The following is a 19,725-nucleotide window of genomic DNA, read 5'->3' on the forward strand; positions in this document are numbered from 1 at the left end:
ATATTAGGTTTCCTAGAATCACATTAGTACCATACTGTTTGAATTGCCTGGTATACTATTAGGTTGACCAGACTCGCGTTTGTTAACTCGCAGCTTCAGACTCATGTCTATTGACTTACGTCTCTAGACTCACGACTCACAACTCTAGACTTGGCTCATGACTCATGTCTTATATGCCTCTAGACTCATAGTGGATGTCTCTAGGCTTACAACTCATGTCTCTAAGCTCACGTGTTGACTCACGGCGGCTCACATCTCTAAGCTTATGTGTGTTGACTCATGGTTTTTTTTCGTGGGACTATGGACTTACGTCTCCCAACCCGAGAGATGGTTTGGCATGGTTTTTTGAGGTGTTTGAGATTCTTAAGATTTGATGGTGGTTATAAGGATTATTTCGAATCCACGTTTATGGTGTCTATAAAAGTGATTACATGTGGTTTATTGGTTTTTTTGTTGATTTTACATGCTCTAAGCTACCAATTTCACCATGGAAATGAACAAAATTATGCAATGGATGAACAAAAAATTCACAACTTCCTCACTCTAATTCACGCACAAGCGGCTTATGTTTTTGGGTTAGTTTATTCCACTTTGAATTTAGAAATGCTAAGAACAAAATTATGAAATGCATGAACGAAAAATCACTTCTTCCTCACTCTAATTCAAGAAGAGGATATCCTTTGGAGTGGTCTTCTCTCACAAATGGTAGAATGGGGGGAAGAAGCTAATAAAAGAAAGAAAGAAAAAACCTACAATCAAACCTATCTAGCAAGCATCCATCAATCATGCAAGATTCAATAGAGCGCACAAGCAAGCGAGATTAGAGAAGAGAACACATCTTAAGTATTATATACAAGGGAATGAATGTGTAATGATCATTATTGAAGTTGACTTATATAGGGAAGTTAAAACTTAAGTATTCTATGGTTGCAAGGGAATGAACGTTTAATGCTTATTACGGAAAGTGACTTATATAGGCTAGTTAAAAATCAAAAATGGTACAACCACTATTACGAGTCCTAAGTAAGTATGTACAAAAGTTTCTTAGACGTGCCCTGTTTGGCATTAAGCTCATCGTCGTAAGGTCACTTTAGACTTCCCCTAATTCGACATTAAAGCTCGTGATAAGGTTGCTTTATATTCTAAAGTGCTATCTTGTAAAAACAGGTGCTCGCTCAAGCAAATAAGCTGGCAAAGATCACTCAAAAAAATAAGATGGCACAGCTCCTTATATGGTATGACGTGTGCTATTTCCAGCAAATAAGACGGCAAAGCTCCTTGTGGTGTTATAGGTGGGTGAAACCTGGGTGAAACTATGTCCCCCTCCCTCCCTTCCTAAAGATGACCACATCACCCAGGTTAGTGGTGAAGCTAGCTCCCAAGTTGAAGAGGTGTAGATGGTCCAAGATATAACGTGAAATTGGCATGCCAGGATAAGTGGTAGACTCTAAAGTGATATGTGACTTAGATGTATGGCAAATTGATGATAATCTTTGGGTAGCCTTGGGGTAGTCAAGGTGGCATAAAGAGGTAGATGTGAAGTAGATTTCTTTCATGTAGGCCTCCTTCTATTGTGGAGGTGGCTTGGTCCCTTCAAAATCACCTGGTAGGTAGAAGAAACCCATGCCTTCTGATTAATGGAGCTATCACCACACGACCACTATCATGAATGATTTTGGTAGAAGCAACCCACGCCTTTTGATCAATGGGGTTATCACCCAATGACCACTATTATCAATGATTTTGCATGGGTAGATGGTGCCCAAACCATGCGCGACGATAGGATATAGAAGTAGAAGTTCTGCATGCATCTTCATGAAAGGCCTCCTTCTATTGTTGTGGAAGGGGCTTGGTGGGCCCTTTAAATTAGGTGCACCTTTTGACTGGCTAAATTATTGCCAAGACTACCATTTAATGATGTTTCATGGGTATCTAGATAATAGTCTCTGGACCATGCACAACATGATATTAATCCAAGATCTCATAGCTTGATGCTTAGAGATTGGATTTATATATGGCTAATATGTTGACTAGGGTGAGGTTGTGTTTATGTTAAATTAGAGTTGAGGGTGAGCTTATATTCTTCAAAGCGCTTTGGAGGTGCTTCCATGGCCAATTGTTATACAGGAGATAAGGTTGGCTTCCACACCTACCATGGTCCCCCCATCTATATATGTACTTAGAGGGTTTCCATTGATGAGGTTAGTTGCACGTGTATGTGTCCAAGCTTCCTAGGAGATGCAGAATGTGGGGAAAAGAATTGATACTCTTAGTGAAAAATGGAGATGATGTGCTTGGGAAATGGAAAGAAGGTGTGTGTCGTGTGTGCACCCAGATTTCTCCAACAAATTTGCTTTCTTTGACGCTCTATATTACTTTTCTTGGCATTTACTAGATATCGCTTTTCTTGGGGAGTCAAGATCATGAGGCTTATTTCTATGGGACTCACGCCTTTAGACACACACACACATCTCTAGACTCATGTCTTTGGACGACCTATGCGCATCTCTAGACTCGCGCTCTAGACTCATGTTTGTGTGCTCACACAGTTTTTGAAGAAACAAGCTCAGAGACATCTAATGAGCTGGCCTCTCATCACACTTACTAGTGGACTCAAGCCTCTAGGCTCATGCTTATACTCACGGGTTCAAGCTTATGTATACCTATAGACTCATGTCTATAGGCTTACACATTATGTTCTAATGATTTAGGCTCACATCATATACAAGGGAATGAATGTGTAATGATCATTATTGAAGTTGACTTATATGGGGAAGTTAAAACTTAAGCATTCTATGGTTGCACGGGAATGAATGTGTAATGCTTATTATGGAAATTGACTTATATAGGCTAGTTAAAAATTAAAAATGGTACAACCACTATTACGAGTCCTAAACACAAATTTCTCAGACGTGCCCTGTTTGGCATTAAGCTCATCGTCGTAAGGTCACTTTAGATTTCCCCTAATTTGACATTATGCTCGTGTGTGGTAAGTAAGGCTCCTTTATATTCTAAAGTGCTATCTTGTAAAAACAGGTGCTCGCTCAAGCAAATAAACTGGCAAAGATCACTCAAAAAAATAAGACGGCACAGCTCCTTATATGGTATGAACATGTGCTAACTCCAGCAAATAAGATGGCAAAGCTCCTGAAGGTGTGATAGGTGGGTGAAACTACGTCCCCCTCCCTCCCTTCCTAAAGGTGACCACATCACCCAGGTTAGTGGTGAAGCTAGCTCCCAAGTTGAAGAGGTGTAGATGGTCCAAGATATAACGTGAGATTGGCATGCCAGGATAAGTGGTAGACTCTAAAGTGATATGTGACCTAGATGTATGGCAAATTGATGATAATCTTTGGGTACCTTGGGGTAGTCAAGGTGGCCTAAAGAGGTACACTATCATGAATGATTTTGGTAGAAGCAACCCACGCCTTTTGATCAATGGGGTTATCACCCCATGACCACTATTATGAATGATTTTGCATGGGTAGATGGTGCCCAAACCATGCACGAGCGACGATAGGATATAGAAGTAGAAGTTATGCATGCATCTTCATGAAAGGCCTCCTTCTATTTTTGTGGAAGGGGCTTGGTGGGCCCTTTAAATTAGGTGCACCTTTTGATTGGCAAAATTATTGCCAAGACTACCATTTAATGATGTTTCATGGGTATCTAGATAATAGTCTCTAGACCATGCATAACATGATATTAATCCAAGATCTCATAACTTGATGCTTAGAGATTGGATTTATATATGGCTAATATGTGGACTAGGGTGAGGTTGTGTTTATGTTAAAATAGAGTCGAGGGTGAGGTTATATTCTTTAAAGCGCTTTGGAGGTACTTACATGGCCAATTGTAATACAAGAGATACGGTTGGCTCCCATACCTACCATGGTCCCCCCATCTATATATGTACTTAGAGGGTTTCCATTGATGAGGTTAGTTGCACGTGTACGTGTCCACGCTTCCTAGGAGATGCAGAATGTGGGAAAGATAATTGATACTCTCAGTGAAAAATGGAGATGATGTGCTTGGGAAATGTATAGAAGGTGTGCGTCTTGTGTGTGCACTCAGATTTTTCCAACAAATTTGCTTTCTTTGACGCTCTGTATTGCTTTTCTTGGCATATACTAGATATCGCTTCTCTTGGGGAGTCAAGATCACGAGGCTTATTTCTATGGGACTCACGCCTTTGGACACACACACGCATCTCTAGACTCATGTCTCTGGACGACCTATGTGCATCTCTAGACTCGCGCTCTAGACTCATGTTTGTGTGCTCACACAGTTTTTGAAGAAACAAGCTCACAAACATCTAATGAGTTGGCCTCTCATCGCCCTTACTAGTGGGCTCAAGCCTCTAGGCTCATGCTTATGGACTCACAGGTTCTGGCTCATGTAGTACATACACCCCAATAATTATAAAGGACAAGAATTTTTTGTGTAATTCGTATGACAAGGTAGGTGTGTCTTTATAGGTCTTCAAGAGCTGCTTTACCAAACACTTTTAATTCATTGTTATAATATTAGGTTTCCTAGAATCACATTAGTACCATACTGTTTGAATTGCCTGGTATACTATTAGGTTGACCAGACTCGCGTTTGTTAACTCGCAGCTTCAGACTCATGTCTATTGACTTACGTCTCTAGACTCACGACTCACAACTCTAGACTTGGCTCATGACTCATGTCTTATATGCCTCTAGACTCATAGTGGATGTCTCTAGGCTTACAACTCATGTCTCTAAGCTCACGTGTTGACTCACGGCGGCTCACATCTCTAAGCTTATGTGTGTTGACTCATGGTTTTTTTTCGTGGGACTATGGACTTACGTCTCCCAACCCGAGAGATGGTTTGGCATGGTTTTTTGAGGTGTTTGAGATTCTTAAGATTTGATGGTGGTTATAAGGATTATTTCGAATCCACGTTTATGGTGTCTATAAAAGTGATTACATGTGGTTTATTGGTTTTTTTGTTGATTTTACATGCTCTAAGCTACCAATTTCACCATGGAAATGAACAAAATTATGCAATGGATGAACAAAAAATTCACAACTTCCTCACTCTAATTCACGCACAAGCGGCTTATGTTTTTGGGTTAGTTTATTCCACTTTGAATTTAGAAATGCTAAGAACAAAATTATGAAATGCATGAACGAAAAATCACTTCTTCCTCACTCTAATTCAAGAAGAGGATATCCTTTGGAGTGGTCTTCTCTCACAAATGGTAGAATGGGGGGAAGAAGCTAATAAAAGAAAGAAAGAAAAAACCTACAATCAAACCTATCTAGCAAGCATCCATCAATCATGCAAGATTCAATAGAGCGCACAAGCAAGCGAGATTAGAGAAGAGAACACATCTTAAGTATTATATACAAGGGAATGAATGTGTAATGATCATTATTGAAGTTGACTTATATAGGGAAGTTAAAACTTAAGTATTCTATGGTTGCAAGGGAATGAACGTTTAATGCTTATTACGGAAAGTGACTTATATAGGCTAGTTAAAAATCAAAAATGGTACAACCACTATTACGAGTCCTAAGTAAGTATGTACAAAAGTTTCTTAGACGTGCCCTGTTTGGCATTAAGCTCATCGTCGTAAGGTCACTTTAGACTTCCCCTAATTCGACATTAAAGCTCGTGATAAGGCTGCTTTATATTCTAAAGTGCTATCTTGTAAAAACAGGTGCTCGCTCAAGCAAATAAGCTGGCAAAGATCACTCAAAAAAATAAGATGGCACAGCTCCTTATATGGTATGACATGTGCTATTTCCAGCAAATAAGACGGCAAAGCTCCTTGTGGTGTTATAGGTGGGTGAAACCTGGGTGAAACTATGTCCCCCTCCCTCCCTTCCTAAAGATGACCACATCACCCAGGTTAGTGGTGAAGCTAGCTCCCAAGTTGAAGAGGTGTAGATGGTCCAAGATATAACGTGAAATTGGCATGCCAGGATAAGTGGTAGACTCTAAAGTGATATGTGACTTAGATGTATGGCAAATTGATGATAATCTTTGGGTAGCCTTGGGGTAGTCAAGGTGGCATAAAGAGGTAGATGTGAAGTAGATTTCTTTCATGTAGGCCTCCTTCTATTGTGGAGGTGGCTTGGTCCCTTCAAAATCACCTGGTAGGTAGAAGAAACCCATGCCTTCTGATTAATGGAGCTATCACCACACGACCACTATCATGAATGATTTTGGTAGAAGCAACCCACGCCTTTTGATCAATGGGGTTATCACCCAATGACCACTATTATCAATGATTTTGCATGGGTAGATGGTGCCCAAACCATGCGCGACGATAGGATATAGAAGTAGAAGTTCTGCATGCATCTTCATGAAAGGCCTCCTTCTATTGTTGTGGAAGGGGCTTGGTGGGCCCTTTAAATTAGGTGCACCTTTTGACTGGCTAAATTATTGCCAAGACTACCATTTAATGATGTTTCATGGGTATCTAGATAATAGTCTCTGGACCATGCACAACATGATATTAATCCAAGATCTCATAGCTTGATGCTTAGAGATTGGATTTATATATGGCTAATATGTTGACTAGGGTGAGGTTGTGTTTATGTTAAATTAGAGTTGAGGGTGAGCTTATATTCTTCAAAGCGCTTTGGAGGTGCTTCCATGGCCAATTGTTATACAGGAGATAAGGTTGGCTTCCACACCTACCATGGTCCCCCCATCTATATATGTACTTAGAGGGTTTCCATTGATGAGGTTAGTTGCACGTGTATGTGTCCAAGCTTCCTAGGAGATGCAGAATGTGGGGAAAAGAATTGATACTCTTAGTGAAAAATGGAGATGATGTGCTTGGGAAATGGAAAGAAGGTGTGTGTCGTGTGTGCACCCAGATTTCTCCAACAAATTTGCTTTCTTTGACGCTCTATATTACTTTTCTTGGCATTTACTAGATATCGCTTTTCTTGGGGAGTCAAGATCATGAGGCTTATTTCTATGGGACTCACGCCTTTAGACACACACACACATCTCTAGACTCATGTCTTTGGACGACCTATGCGCATCTCTAGACTCGCGCTCTAGACTCATGTTTGTGTGCTCACACAGTTTTTGAAGAAACAAGCTCAGAGACATCTAATGAGCTGGCCTCTCATCACACTTACTAGTGGGCTCAAGCCTCTAGGCTCATGCTTATACTCACGGGTTCAAGCTTATGTATACCTATAGACTCATGTCTATAGGCTTACACATTATGTTCTAATGATTTAGGCTCACATCATATACAAGGGAATGAATGTGTAATGATCATTATTGAAGTTGACTTATATGGGGAAGTTAAAACTTAAGCATTCTATGGTTGCACGGGAATGAATGTGTAATGCTTATTATGGAAATTGACTTATATAGGCTAGTTAAAAATTAAAAATGGTACAACCACTATTACGAGTCCTAAACACAAATTTCTCAGACGTGCCCTGTTTGGCATTAAGCTCATCGTCGTAAGGTCACTTTAGATTTCCCCTAATTTGACATTATGCTCGTGTGTGGTAAGTAAGGCTCCTTTATATTCTAAAGTGCTATCTTGTAAAAACAGGTGCTCGCTCAAGCAAATAAACTGGCAAAGATCACTCAAAAAAATAAGACGGCACAGCTCCTTATATGGTATGAACATGTGCTAACTCCAGCAAATAAGATGGCAAAGCTCCTGAAGGTGTGATAGGTGGGTGAAACTACGTCCCCCTCCCTCCCTTCCTAAAGGTGACCACATCACCCAGGTTAGTGGTGAAGCTAGCTCCCAAGTTGAAGAGGTGTAGATGGTCCAAGATATAACGTGAGATTGGCATGCCAGGATAAGTGGTAGACTCTAAAGTGATATGTGACCTAGATGTATGGCAAATTGATGATAATCTTTGGGTACCTTGGGGTAGTCAAGGTGGCCTAAAGAGGTACACTATCATGAATGATTTTGGTAGAAGCAACCCACGCCTTTTGATCAATGGGGTTATCACCCCATGACCACTATTATGAATGATTTTGCATGGGTAGATGGTGCCCAAACCATGCACGAGCGACGATAGGATATAGAAGTAGAAGTTATGCATGCATCTTCATGAAAGGCCTCCTTCTATTTTTGTGGAAGGGGCTTGGTGGGCCCTTTAAATTAGGTGCACCTTTTGATTGGCAAAATTATTGCCAAGACTACCATTTAATGATGTTTCATGGGTATCTAGATAATAGTCTCTAGACCATGCATAACATGATATTAATCCAAGATCTCATAACTTGATGCTTAGAGATTGGATTTATATATGGCTAATATGTGGACTAGGGTGAGGTTGTGTTTATGTTAAAATAGAGTCGAGGGTGAGGTTATATTCTTTAAAGCGCTTTGGAGGTACTTACATGGCCAATTGTAATACAAGAGATACGGTTGGCTCCCATACCTACCATGGTCCCCCCATCTATATATGTACTTAGAGGGTTTCCATTGATGAGGTTAGTTGCACGTGTACGTGTCCACGCTTCCTAGGAGATGCAAAATGTGGGAAAGATAATTGATACTCTCAGTGAAAAATGGAGATGATGTGCTTGGGAAATGTATAGAAGGTGTGCGTCTTGTGTGTGCACTCAGATTTTTCCAACAAATTTGCTTTCTTTGACGCTCTGTATTGCTTTTCTTGGCATATACTAGATATCGCTTCTCTTGGGGAGTCAAGATCACGAGGCTTATTTCTATGGGACTCACGCCTTTGGACACACACACGCATCTCTAGACTCATGTCTCTGGACGACCTATGTGCATCTCTAGACTCGCGCTCTAGACTCATGTTTGTGTGCTCACACAGTTTTTGAAGAAACAAGCTCACAAACATCTAATGAGTTGGCCTCTCATCGCCCTTACTAGTGGGCTCAAGCCTCTAGGCTCATGCTTATGGACTCACAGGTTCTGGCTCATGTAGTACATACACCCCAATAATTATAAAGGACAAGAATTTTTTGTGTAATTCGTATGACAAGGTAGGTGTGTCTTTATAGGCCTTCAAGAGCTGCTTTACCAAACACTTTTAATTCATTGTTATAATATTAGGTTTCCTAGAATCACATTAGTACCATACTGTTTGAATTGCCTGGTATACTATTAGGTTGACCAGACTCGCGTTTGTTAACTCGCAGCTTCAGACTCATGTCTATTGACTTACGTCTCTAGACTCACGACTCACAACTCTAGACTTGGCTCATGACTCATGTCTTATATGCCTCTAGACTCATAGTGGATGTCTCTAGGCTTACAACTCATGTCTCTAAGCTCACGTGTTGACTCACGGCGGCTCACATCTCTAAGCTTATGTGTGTTGACTCATGGTTTTTTTTCGTGGGACTATGGACTTACGTCTCCCAACCCGAGAGATGGTTTGGCATGGTTTTTTGAGGTGTTTGAGATTCTTAAGATTTGATGGTGGTTATAAGGATTATTTCGAATCCACGTTTATGGTGTCTATAAAAGTGATTACATGTGGTTTATTGGTTTTTTTGTTGATTTTACATGCTCTAAGCTACCAATTTCACCATGGAAATGAACAAAATTATGCAATGGATGAACAAAAAATTCACAACTTCCTCACTCTAATTCACGCACAAGCGGCTTATGTTTTTGGGTTAGTTTATTCCACTTTGAATTTAGAAATGCTAAGAACAAAATTATGAAATGCATGAACGAAAAATCACTTCTTCCTCACTCTAATTCAAGAAGAGGATATCCTTTGGAGTGGTCTTCTCTCACAAATGGTAGAATGGGGGGAAGAAGCTAATAAAAGAAAGAAAGAAAAAACCTACAATCAAACCTATCTAGCAAGCATCCATCAATCATGCAAGATTCAATAGAGCGCACAAGCAAGCGAGATTAGAGAAGAGAACACATCTTAAGTATTATATACAAGGGAATGAATGTGTAATGATCATTATTGAAGTTGACTTATATAGGGAAGTTAAAACTTAAGTATTCTATGGTTGCAAGGGAATGAACGTTTAATGCTTATTACGGAAAGTGACTTATATAGGCTAGTTAAAAATCAAAAATGGTACAACCACTATTACGAGTCCTAAGTAAGTATGTACAAAAGTTTCTTAGACGTGCCCTGTTTGGCATTAAGCTCATCGTCGTAAGGTCACTTTAGACTTCCCCTAATTCGACATTAAAGCTCGTGATAAGGCTGCTTTATATTCTAAAGTGCTATCTTGTAAAAACAGGTGCTCGCTCAAGCAAATAAGCTGGCAAAGATCACTCAAAAAAATAAGATGGCACAGCTCCTTATATGGTATGACATGTGCTATTTCCAGCAAATAAGACGGCAAAGCTCCTTGTGGTGTTATAGGTGGGTGAAACCTGGGTGAAACTATGTCCCCCTCCCTCCCTTCCTAAAGATGACCACATCACCCAGGTTAGTGGTGAAGCTAGCTCCCAAGTTGAAGAGGTGTAGATGGTCCAAGATATAACGTGAAATTGGCATGCCAGGATAAGTGGTAGACTCTAAAGTGATATGTGACTTAGATGTATGGCAAATTGATGATAATCTTTGGGTAGCCTTGGGGTAGTCAAGGTGGCATAAAGAGGTAGATGTGAAGTAGATTTCTTTCATGTAGGCCTCCTTCTATTGTGGAGGTGGCTTGGTCCCTTCAAAATCACCTGGTAGGTAGAAGAAACCCATGCCTTCGGATTAATGGAGCTATCACCACAGGACCACTATCATGAATGATTTTGGTAGAAGCAACCCACGCCTTTTGATCAATGGGGTTATCACCCAATGACCACTATTATGAATGATTTTGCATGGGTAGATGGTGCCCAAACCATGCGCGACGATAGGATATAGAAGTAGAAGTTCTGCATGCATCTTCATGAAAGGCCTCCTTCTATTGTTGTGGAAGGGGCTTGGTGGGCCCTTTAAATTAGGTGCACCTTTTGACTGGCTAAATTATTGCCAAGACTACCATTTAATGATGTTTCATGGGTATCTAGATAATAGTCTCTGGACCATGCACAACATGATATTAATCCAAGATCTCATAGCTTGATGCTTAGAGATTGGATTTATATATGGCTAATATGTTGACTAGGGTGAGGTTGTGTTTATGTTAAATTAGAGTTGAGGGTGAGCTTATATTCTTCAAAGCGCTTTGGAGGTGCTTCCATGGCCAATTGTTATACAGGAGATAAGGTTGGCTTCCACACCTACCATGGTCCCCCCATCTATATATGTACTTAGAGGGTTTCCATTGATGAGGTTAGTTGCACGTGTATGTGTCCAAGCTTCCTAGGAGATGCAGAATGTGGGGAAAAGAATTGATACTCTTAGTGAAAAATGGAGATGATGTGCTTGGGAAATGGAAAGAAGGTGTGTGTCGTGTGTGCACCCAGATTTCTCCAACAAATTTGCTTTCTTTGACGCTCTATATTACTTTTCTTGGCATTTACTAGATATCGCTTTTCTTGGGGAGTCAAGATCATGAGGCTTATTTCTATGGGACTCACGCCTTTAGACACACACACACATCTCTAGACTCATGTCTTTGGACGACCTATGCGCATCTCTAGACTCGCGCTCTAGACTCATGTTTGTGTGCTCACACAGTTTTTGAAGAAACAAGCTCAGAGACATCTAATGAGCTGGCCTCTCATCACACTTACTAGTGGGCTCAAGCCTCTAGGCTCATGCTTATACTCACGGGTTCAAGCTTATGTATACCTATAGACTCATGTCTATAGGCTTACACATTATGTTCTAATGATTTAGGCTCACATCATATACAAGGGAATGAATGTGTAATGATCATTATTGAAGTTGACTTATATGGGGAAGTTAAAACTTAAGCATTCTATGGTTGCACGGGAATGAATGTGTAATGCTTATTATGGAAATTGACTTATATAGGCTAGTTAAAAATTAAAAATGGTACAACCACTATTACGAGTCCTAAACACAAATTTCTCAGACGTGCCCTGTTTGGCATTAAGCTCATCGTCGTAAGGTCACTTTAGATTTCCCCTAATTTGACATTATGCTCGTGTGTGGTAAGTAAGGCTCCTTTATATTCTAAAGTGCTATCTTGTAAAAACAGGTGCTCGCTCAAGCAAATAAACTGGCAAAGATCACTCAAAAAAATAAGACGGCACAGCTCCTTATATGGTATGAACATGTGCTAACTCCAGCAAATAAGATGGCAAAGCTCCTGAAGGTGTGATAGGTGGGTGAAACTACGTCCCCCTCCCTCCCTTCCTAAAGGTGACCACATCACCCAGGTTAGTGGTGAAGCTAGCTCCCAAGTTGAAGAGGTGTAGATGGTCCAAGATATAACGTGAGATTGGCATGCCAGGATAAGTGGTAGACTCTAAAGTGATATGTGACCTAGATGTATGGCAAATTGATGATAATCTTTGGGTACCTTGGGGTAGTCAAGGTGGCCTAAAGAGGTACACTATCATGAATGATTTTGGTAGAAGCAACCCACGCCTTTTGATCAATGGGGTTATCACCCCATGACCACTATTATGAATGATTTTGCATGGGTAGATGGTGCCCAAACCATGCACGAGCGACGATAGGATATAGAAGTAGAAGTTATGCATGCATCTTCATGAAAGGCCTCCTTCTATTTTTGTGGAAGGGGCTTGGTGGGCCCTTTAAATTAGGTGCACCTTTTGATTGGCAAAATTATTGCCAAGACTACCATTTAATGATGTTTCATGGGTATCTAGATAATAGTCTCTAGACCATGCATAACATGATATTAATCCAAGATCTCATAACTTGATGCTTAGAGATTGGATTTATATATGGCTAATATGTGGACTAGGGTGAGGTTGTGTTTATGTTAAAATAGAGTCGAGGGTGAGGTTATATTCTTTAAAGCGCTTTGGAGGTACTTACATGGCCAATTGTAATACAAGAGATACGGTTGGCTCCCATACCTACCATGGTCCCCCCATCTATATATGTACTTAGAGGGTTTCCATTGATGAGGTTAGTTGCACGTGTACGTGTCCACGCTTCCTAGGAGATGCAGAATGTGGGAAAGATAATTGATACTCTCAGTGAAAAATGGAGATGATGTGCTTGGGAAATGTATAGAAGGTGTGTGTCTTGTGTGTGCACTCAGATTTTTCCAACAAATTTGCTTTCTTTGACGCTCTGTATTGCTTTTCTTGGCATATACTAGATATCGCTTCTCTTGGGGAGTCAAGATCACGAGGCTTATTTCTATGGGACTCACGCCTTTGGACACACACACGCATCTCTAGACTCATGTCTCTGGACGACCTATGTGCATCTCTAGACTCGCGCTCTAGACTCATGTTTGTGTGCTCACACAGTTTTTGAAGAAACAAGCTCACAAACATCTAATGAGTTGGCCTCTCATCGCCCTTACTAGTGGGCTCAAGCCTCTAGGCTCATGCTTATGGACTCACAGGTTCTGGCTCATGTAGTACTTACACCCCAATAATTATAAAGGACAAGAATTTTTTGTGTAATTCGTATGACAAGGTAGGTGTGTCTTTATAGGCCTTCAAGAGCTGCTTTACCAAACACTTTTAATTCATTGTTATAATATTAGGTTTCCTAGAATCACATTAGTACCATACTGTTTGAATTGCCTGGTATACTATTAGGTTGACCAGACTCGCGTTTGTTAACTCGCAGCTTCAGACTCATGTCTATTGACTTACGTCTCTAGACTCACGACTCACAACTCTAGACTTGGCTCATGACTCATGTCTTATATGCCTCTAGACTCATAGTGGATGTCTCTAGGCTTACAACTCATGTCTCTAAGCTCACGTGTTGACTCACGGCGGCTCACATCTCTAAGCTTATGTGTGTTGACTCATGGTTTTTTTTCGTGGGACTATGGACTTACGTCTCCCAACCCGAGAGATGGTTTGGCATGGTTTTTTGAGGTGTTTGAGATTCTTAAGATTTGATGGTGGTTATAAGGATTATTTCGAATCCACGTTTATGGTGTCTATAAAAGTGATTACATGTGGTTTATTGGTTTTTTTGTTGATTTTACATGCTCTAAGCTACCAATTTCACCATGGAAATGAACAAAATTATGCAATGGATGAACAAAAAATTCACAACTTCCTCACTCTAATTCACGCACAAGCGGCTTATGTTTTTGGGTTAGTTTATTCCACTTTGAATTTAGAAATGCTAAGAACAAAATTATGAAATGCATGAACGAAAAATCACTTCTTCCTCACTCTAATTCAAGAAGAGGATATCCTTTGGAGTGGTCTTCTCTCACAAATGGTAGAATGGGGGGAAGAAGCTAATAAAAGAAAGAAAGAAAAAACCTACAATCAAACCTATCTAGCAAGCATCCATCAATCATGCAAGATTCAATAGAGCGCACAAGCAAGCGAGATTAGAGAAGAGAACACATCTTAAGTATTATATACAAGGGAATGAATGTGTAATGATCATTATTGAAGTTGACTTATATAGGGAAGTTAAAACTTAAGTATTCTATGGTTGCAAGGGAATGAACGTTTAATGCTTATTACGGAAAGTGACTTATATAGGCTAGTTAAAAATCAAAAATGGTACAACCACTATTACGAGTCCTAAGTAAGTATGTACAAAAGTTTCTTAGACGTGCCCTGTTTGGCATTAAGCTCATCGTCGTAAGGTCACTTTAGACTTCCCCTAATTCGACATTAAAGCTCGTGATAAGGCTGCTTTATATTCTAAAGTGCTATCTTGTAAAAACAGGTGCTCGCTCAAGCAAATAAGCTGGCAAAGATCACTCAAAAAAATAAGATGGCACAGCTCCTTATATGGTATGACATGTGCTATTTCTAGCAAATAAGACGGCAAAGCTCCTTGTGGTGTTATAGGTGGGTGAAACCTGGGTGAAACTATGTCCCCCTCCCTCCCTTCCTAAAGATGACCACATCACCCAGGTTAGTGGTGAAGCTAGCTCCCAAGTTGAAGAGGTGTAGATGGTCCAAGATATAACGTGAAATTGGCATGCCAGGATAAGTGGTAGACTCTAAAGTGATATGTGACTTAGATGTATGGCAAATTGATGATAATCTTTGGGTAGCCTTGGGGTAGTCAAGGTGGCATAAAGAGGTAGATGTGAAGTAGATTTCTTTCATGTAGGCCTCCTTCTATTGTGGAGGTGGCTTGGTCCCTTCAAAATCACCTGGTAGGTAGAAGAAACCCATGCCTTCTGATTAATGGAGCTATCACCACACGACCACTATCATGAATGATTTTGGTAGAAGCAACCCACGCCTTTTGATCAATGGGGTTATCACCCAATGACCACTATTATCAATGATTTTGCATGGGTAGATGGTGCCCAAACCATGCGCGACGATAGGATATAGAAGTAGAAGTTCTGCATGCATCTTCATGAAAGGCCTCCTTCTATTGTTGTGGAAGGGGCTTGGTGGGCCCTTTAAATTAGGTGCACCTTTTGACTGGCTAAATTATTGCCAAGACTACCATTTAATGATGTTTCATGGGTATCTAGATAATAGTCTCTGGACCATGCACAACATGATATTAATCCAAGATCTCATAGCTTGATGCTTAGAGATTGGATTTATATATGGCTAATATGTTGACTAGGGTGAGGTTGTGTTTATGTTAAATTAGAGTTGAGGGTGAGCTTATATTCTTCAAAGCGCTTTGGAGGTGCTTCCATGGCCAATTGTTATACAGGAGATAAGGTTGGCTTCCACACCTACCATGGTCCCCCCATCTATATATGTACTTAGAGGGTTTCCATTGATGAGGTTAGTTGCACGTGTATGTGTCCAAGCTTCCTAGGAGATGCAGAATGTGGGGAAAAGAATTGATACTCTTAGTGAAAAATGGAGATGATGTGCTTGGGAAATGGAAAGAAGGTGTGTGTCGTGTGTGCACCCAGATTTCTCCAACAAATTTGCTTTCTTTGACGCTCTATATTACTTTTCTTGGCATTTACTAGATATCGCTTTTCTTGGGGAGTCAAGATCATGAGGCTTATTTCTATGGGACTCACGCCTTTAGACACACACACACATCTCTAGACTCATGTCTTTGGACGACCTATGCGCATCTCTAGACTCGCGCTCTAGACTCATGTTTGTGTGCTCACACAGTTTTTGAAGAAACAAGCTCAGAGACATCTAATGAGCTGGCCTCTCATCACACTTACTAGTGGGCTCAAGCCTCTAGGCTCATGCTTATACTCACGGGTTCAAGCTTATGTATACCTATAGACTCATGTCTATAGGCTTACACATTATGTTCTAATGATTTAGGCTCACATCATATACAAGGGAATGAATGTGTAATGATCATTATTGAAGTTGACTTATATGGGGAAGTTAAAACTTAAGCATTCTATGGTTGCACGGGAATGAATGTGTAATGCTTATTATGGAAATTGACTTATATAGGCTAGTTAAAAATTAAAAATGGTACAACCACTATTACGAGTCCTAAACACAAATTTCTCAGACGTGCCCTGTTTGGCATTAAGCTCATCGTCGTAAGGTCACTTTAGATTTCCCCTAATTTGACATTATGCTCGTGTGTGGTAAGTAAGGCTCCTTTATATTCTAAAGTGCTATCTTGTAAAAACAGGTGCTCGCTCAAGCAAATAAACTGGCAAAGATCACTCAAAAAAATAAGACGGCACAGCTCCTTATATGGTATGAACATGTGCTAACTCCAGCAAATAAGATGGCAAAGCTCCTGAAGGTGTGATAGGTGGGTGAAACTACGTCCCCCTCCCTCCCTTCCTAAAGGTGACCACATCACCCAGGTTAGTGGTGAAGCTAGCTCCCAAGTTGAAGAGGTGTAGATGGTCCAAGATATAACGTGAGATTGGCATGCCAGGATAAGTGGTAGACTCTAAAGTGATATGTGACCTAGATGTATGGCAAATTGATGATAATCTTTGGGTACCTTGGGGTAGTCAAGGTGGCCTAAAGAGGTACACTATCATGAATGATTTTGGTAGAAGCAACCCACGCCTTTTGATCAATGGGGTTATCACCCCATGACCACTATTATGAATGATTTTGCATGGGTAGATGGTGCCCAAACCATGCACGAGCGACGATAGGATATAGAAGTAGAAGTTATGCATGCATCTTCATGAAAGGCCTCCTTCTATTTTTGTGGAAGGGGCTTGGTGGGCCCTTTAAATTAGGTGCACCTTTTGATTGGAAAAATTATTGCCAAGACTACCATTTAATGATGTTTCATGGGTATCTAGATAATAGTCTCTAGACCATGCATAACATGATATTAATCCAAGATCTCATAACTTGATGCTTAGAGATTGGATTTATATATGGCTAATATGTGGACTAGGGTGAGGTTGTGTTTATGTTAAAATAGAGTCGAGGGTGAGGTTATATTCTTTAAAGCGCTTTGGAGGTACTTACATGGCCAATTGTAATACAAGAGATACGGTTGGCTCCCATACCTACCATGGTCCCCCCATCTATATATGTACTTAGAGGGTTTCCATTGATGAGGTTAGTTGCACGTGTACGTGTCCACGCTTCCTAGGAGATGCAGAATGTGGGAAAGATAATTGATACTCTCAGTGAAAAATGGAGATGATGTGCTTGGGAAATGTATAGAAGGTGTGTGTCTTGTGTGTGCACTCAGATTTTTCCAACAAATTTGCTTTCTTTGACGCTCTGTATTGCTTTTCTTGGCATATACTAGATATCGCTTCTCTTGGGGAGTCAAGATCACGAGGCTTATTTCTATGGGACTCACGCCTTTGGACACACACACGCATCTCTAGACTCATGTCTCTGGACGACCTATGTGCATCTCTAGACTCGCGCTCTAGACTCATGTTTGTGTGCTCACACAGTTTTTGAAGAAACAAGCTCACAAACATCTAATGAGTTGGCCTCTCATCGCCCTTACTAGTGGGCTCAAGCCTCTAGGCTCATGCTTATGGACTCACAGGTTCTGGCTCATGTAGTACTTACACCCCAATAATTATAAAGGACAAGAATTTTTTGTGTAATTCGTATGACAAGGTAGGTGTGTCTTTATAGGCCTTCAAGAGCTGCTTTACCAAACACTTTTAATTCATTGTTATAATATTAGGTTTCCTAGAATCACATTAGTACCATACTGTTTGAATTGCCTGGTATACTATTAGGTTGACCAGACTCGCGTTTGTTAACTCGCAGCTTCAGACTCATGTCTATTGACTTACGTCTCTAGACTCACGACTCACAACTCTAGACTTGGCTCATGACTCATGTCTTATATGCCTCTAGACTCATAGTGGATGTCTCTAGGCTTACAACTCATGTCTCTAAGCTCACGTGTTGACTCACGGCGGCTCACATCTCTAAGCTTATGTGTGTTGACTCATGGTTTTTTTTCGTGGGACTATGGACTTACGTCTCCCAACCCGAGAGATGGTTTGGCATGGTTTTTTGAGGTGTTTGAGATTCTTAAGATTTGATGGTGGTTATAAGGATTATTTCGAATCCACGTTTATGGTGTCTATAAAAGTGATTACATGTGGTTTATTGGTTTTTTTGTTGATTTTACATGCTCTAAGCTACCAATTTCACCATGGAAATGAACAAAATTATGCAATGGATGAACAAAAAATTCACAACTTCCTCACTCTAATTCACGCACAAGCGGCTTATGTCTTTGGGTTAGTTTATTCCACTTTGAATTTAGAAATGCTAAGAACAAAATTATGAAATGCATGAACGAAAAATCACTTCTTCCTCACTCTAATTCAAGAAGAGGATATCCTTTGGAGTGGTCTTCTCTCACAAATGGTAGAATGGGGGGAAGAAGCTAATAAAAGAAAGAAAGAAAAAACCTACAATCAAACCTATCTAGCAAGCATCCATCAATCATGCAAGATTCAATAGAGCGCACAAGCAAGCGAGATTAGAGAAGAGAACACATCTTAAGTATTATATACAAGGGAATGAATGTGTAATGATCATTATTGAAGTTGACTTATATAGGGAAGTTAAAACTTAAGTATTCTATGGTTGCAAGGGAATGAACGTTTAATGCTTATTACGGAAAGTGACTTATATAGGCTAGTTAAAAATCAAAAATGGTACAACCACTATTACGAGTCCTAAGTAAGTATGTACAAAAGTTTCTTAGACGTGCCCTGTTTGGCATTAAGCTCATCGTCGTAAGGTCACTTTAGACTTCCCCTAATTCGACATTAAAGCTCGTGATAAGGCTGCTTTATATTCTAAAGTGCTATCTTGTAAAAACAGGTGCTCGCTCAAGCAAATAAGCTGGCAAAGATCACTCAAAAAAATAAGATGGCACAGCTCCTTATATGGTATGACATGTGCTATTTCTAGCAAATAAGACGGCAAAGCTCCTTGTGGTGTTATAGGTGGGTGAAACCTGGGTGAAACTATGTCCCCCTCCCTCCCTTCCTAAAGATGACCACATCACCCAGGTTAGTGGTGAAGCTAGCTCCCAAGTTGAAGAGGTGTAGATGGTCCAAGATATAACGTGAAATTGGCATGCCAGGATAAGTGGTAGACTCTAAAGTGATATGTGACTTAGATGTATGGCAAATTGATGATAATCTTTGGGTAGCCTTGGGGTAGTCAAGGTGGCATAAAGAGGTAGATGTGAAGTAGATTTCTTTCATGTAGGCCTCCTTCTATTGTGGAGGTGGCTTGGTCCCTTCAAAATCACCTGGTAGGTAGAAGAAACCCATGCCTTCTG

This window comes from Cibotium barometz, chromosome 30 (genome assembly GCF_041138505.1).
Source record: "Cibotium barometz isolate CiBa-2024 chromosome 30, ASM4113850v1, whole genome shotgun sequence".
Classification (NCBI taxonomy): Eukaryota; Viridiplantae; Streptophyta; class Polypodiopsida; order Cyatheales; family Cibotiaceae; genus Cibotium; species Cibotium barometz.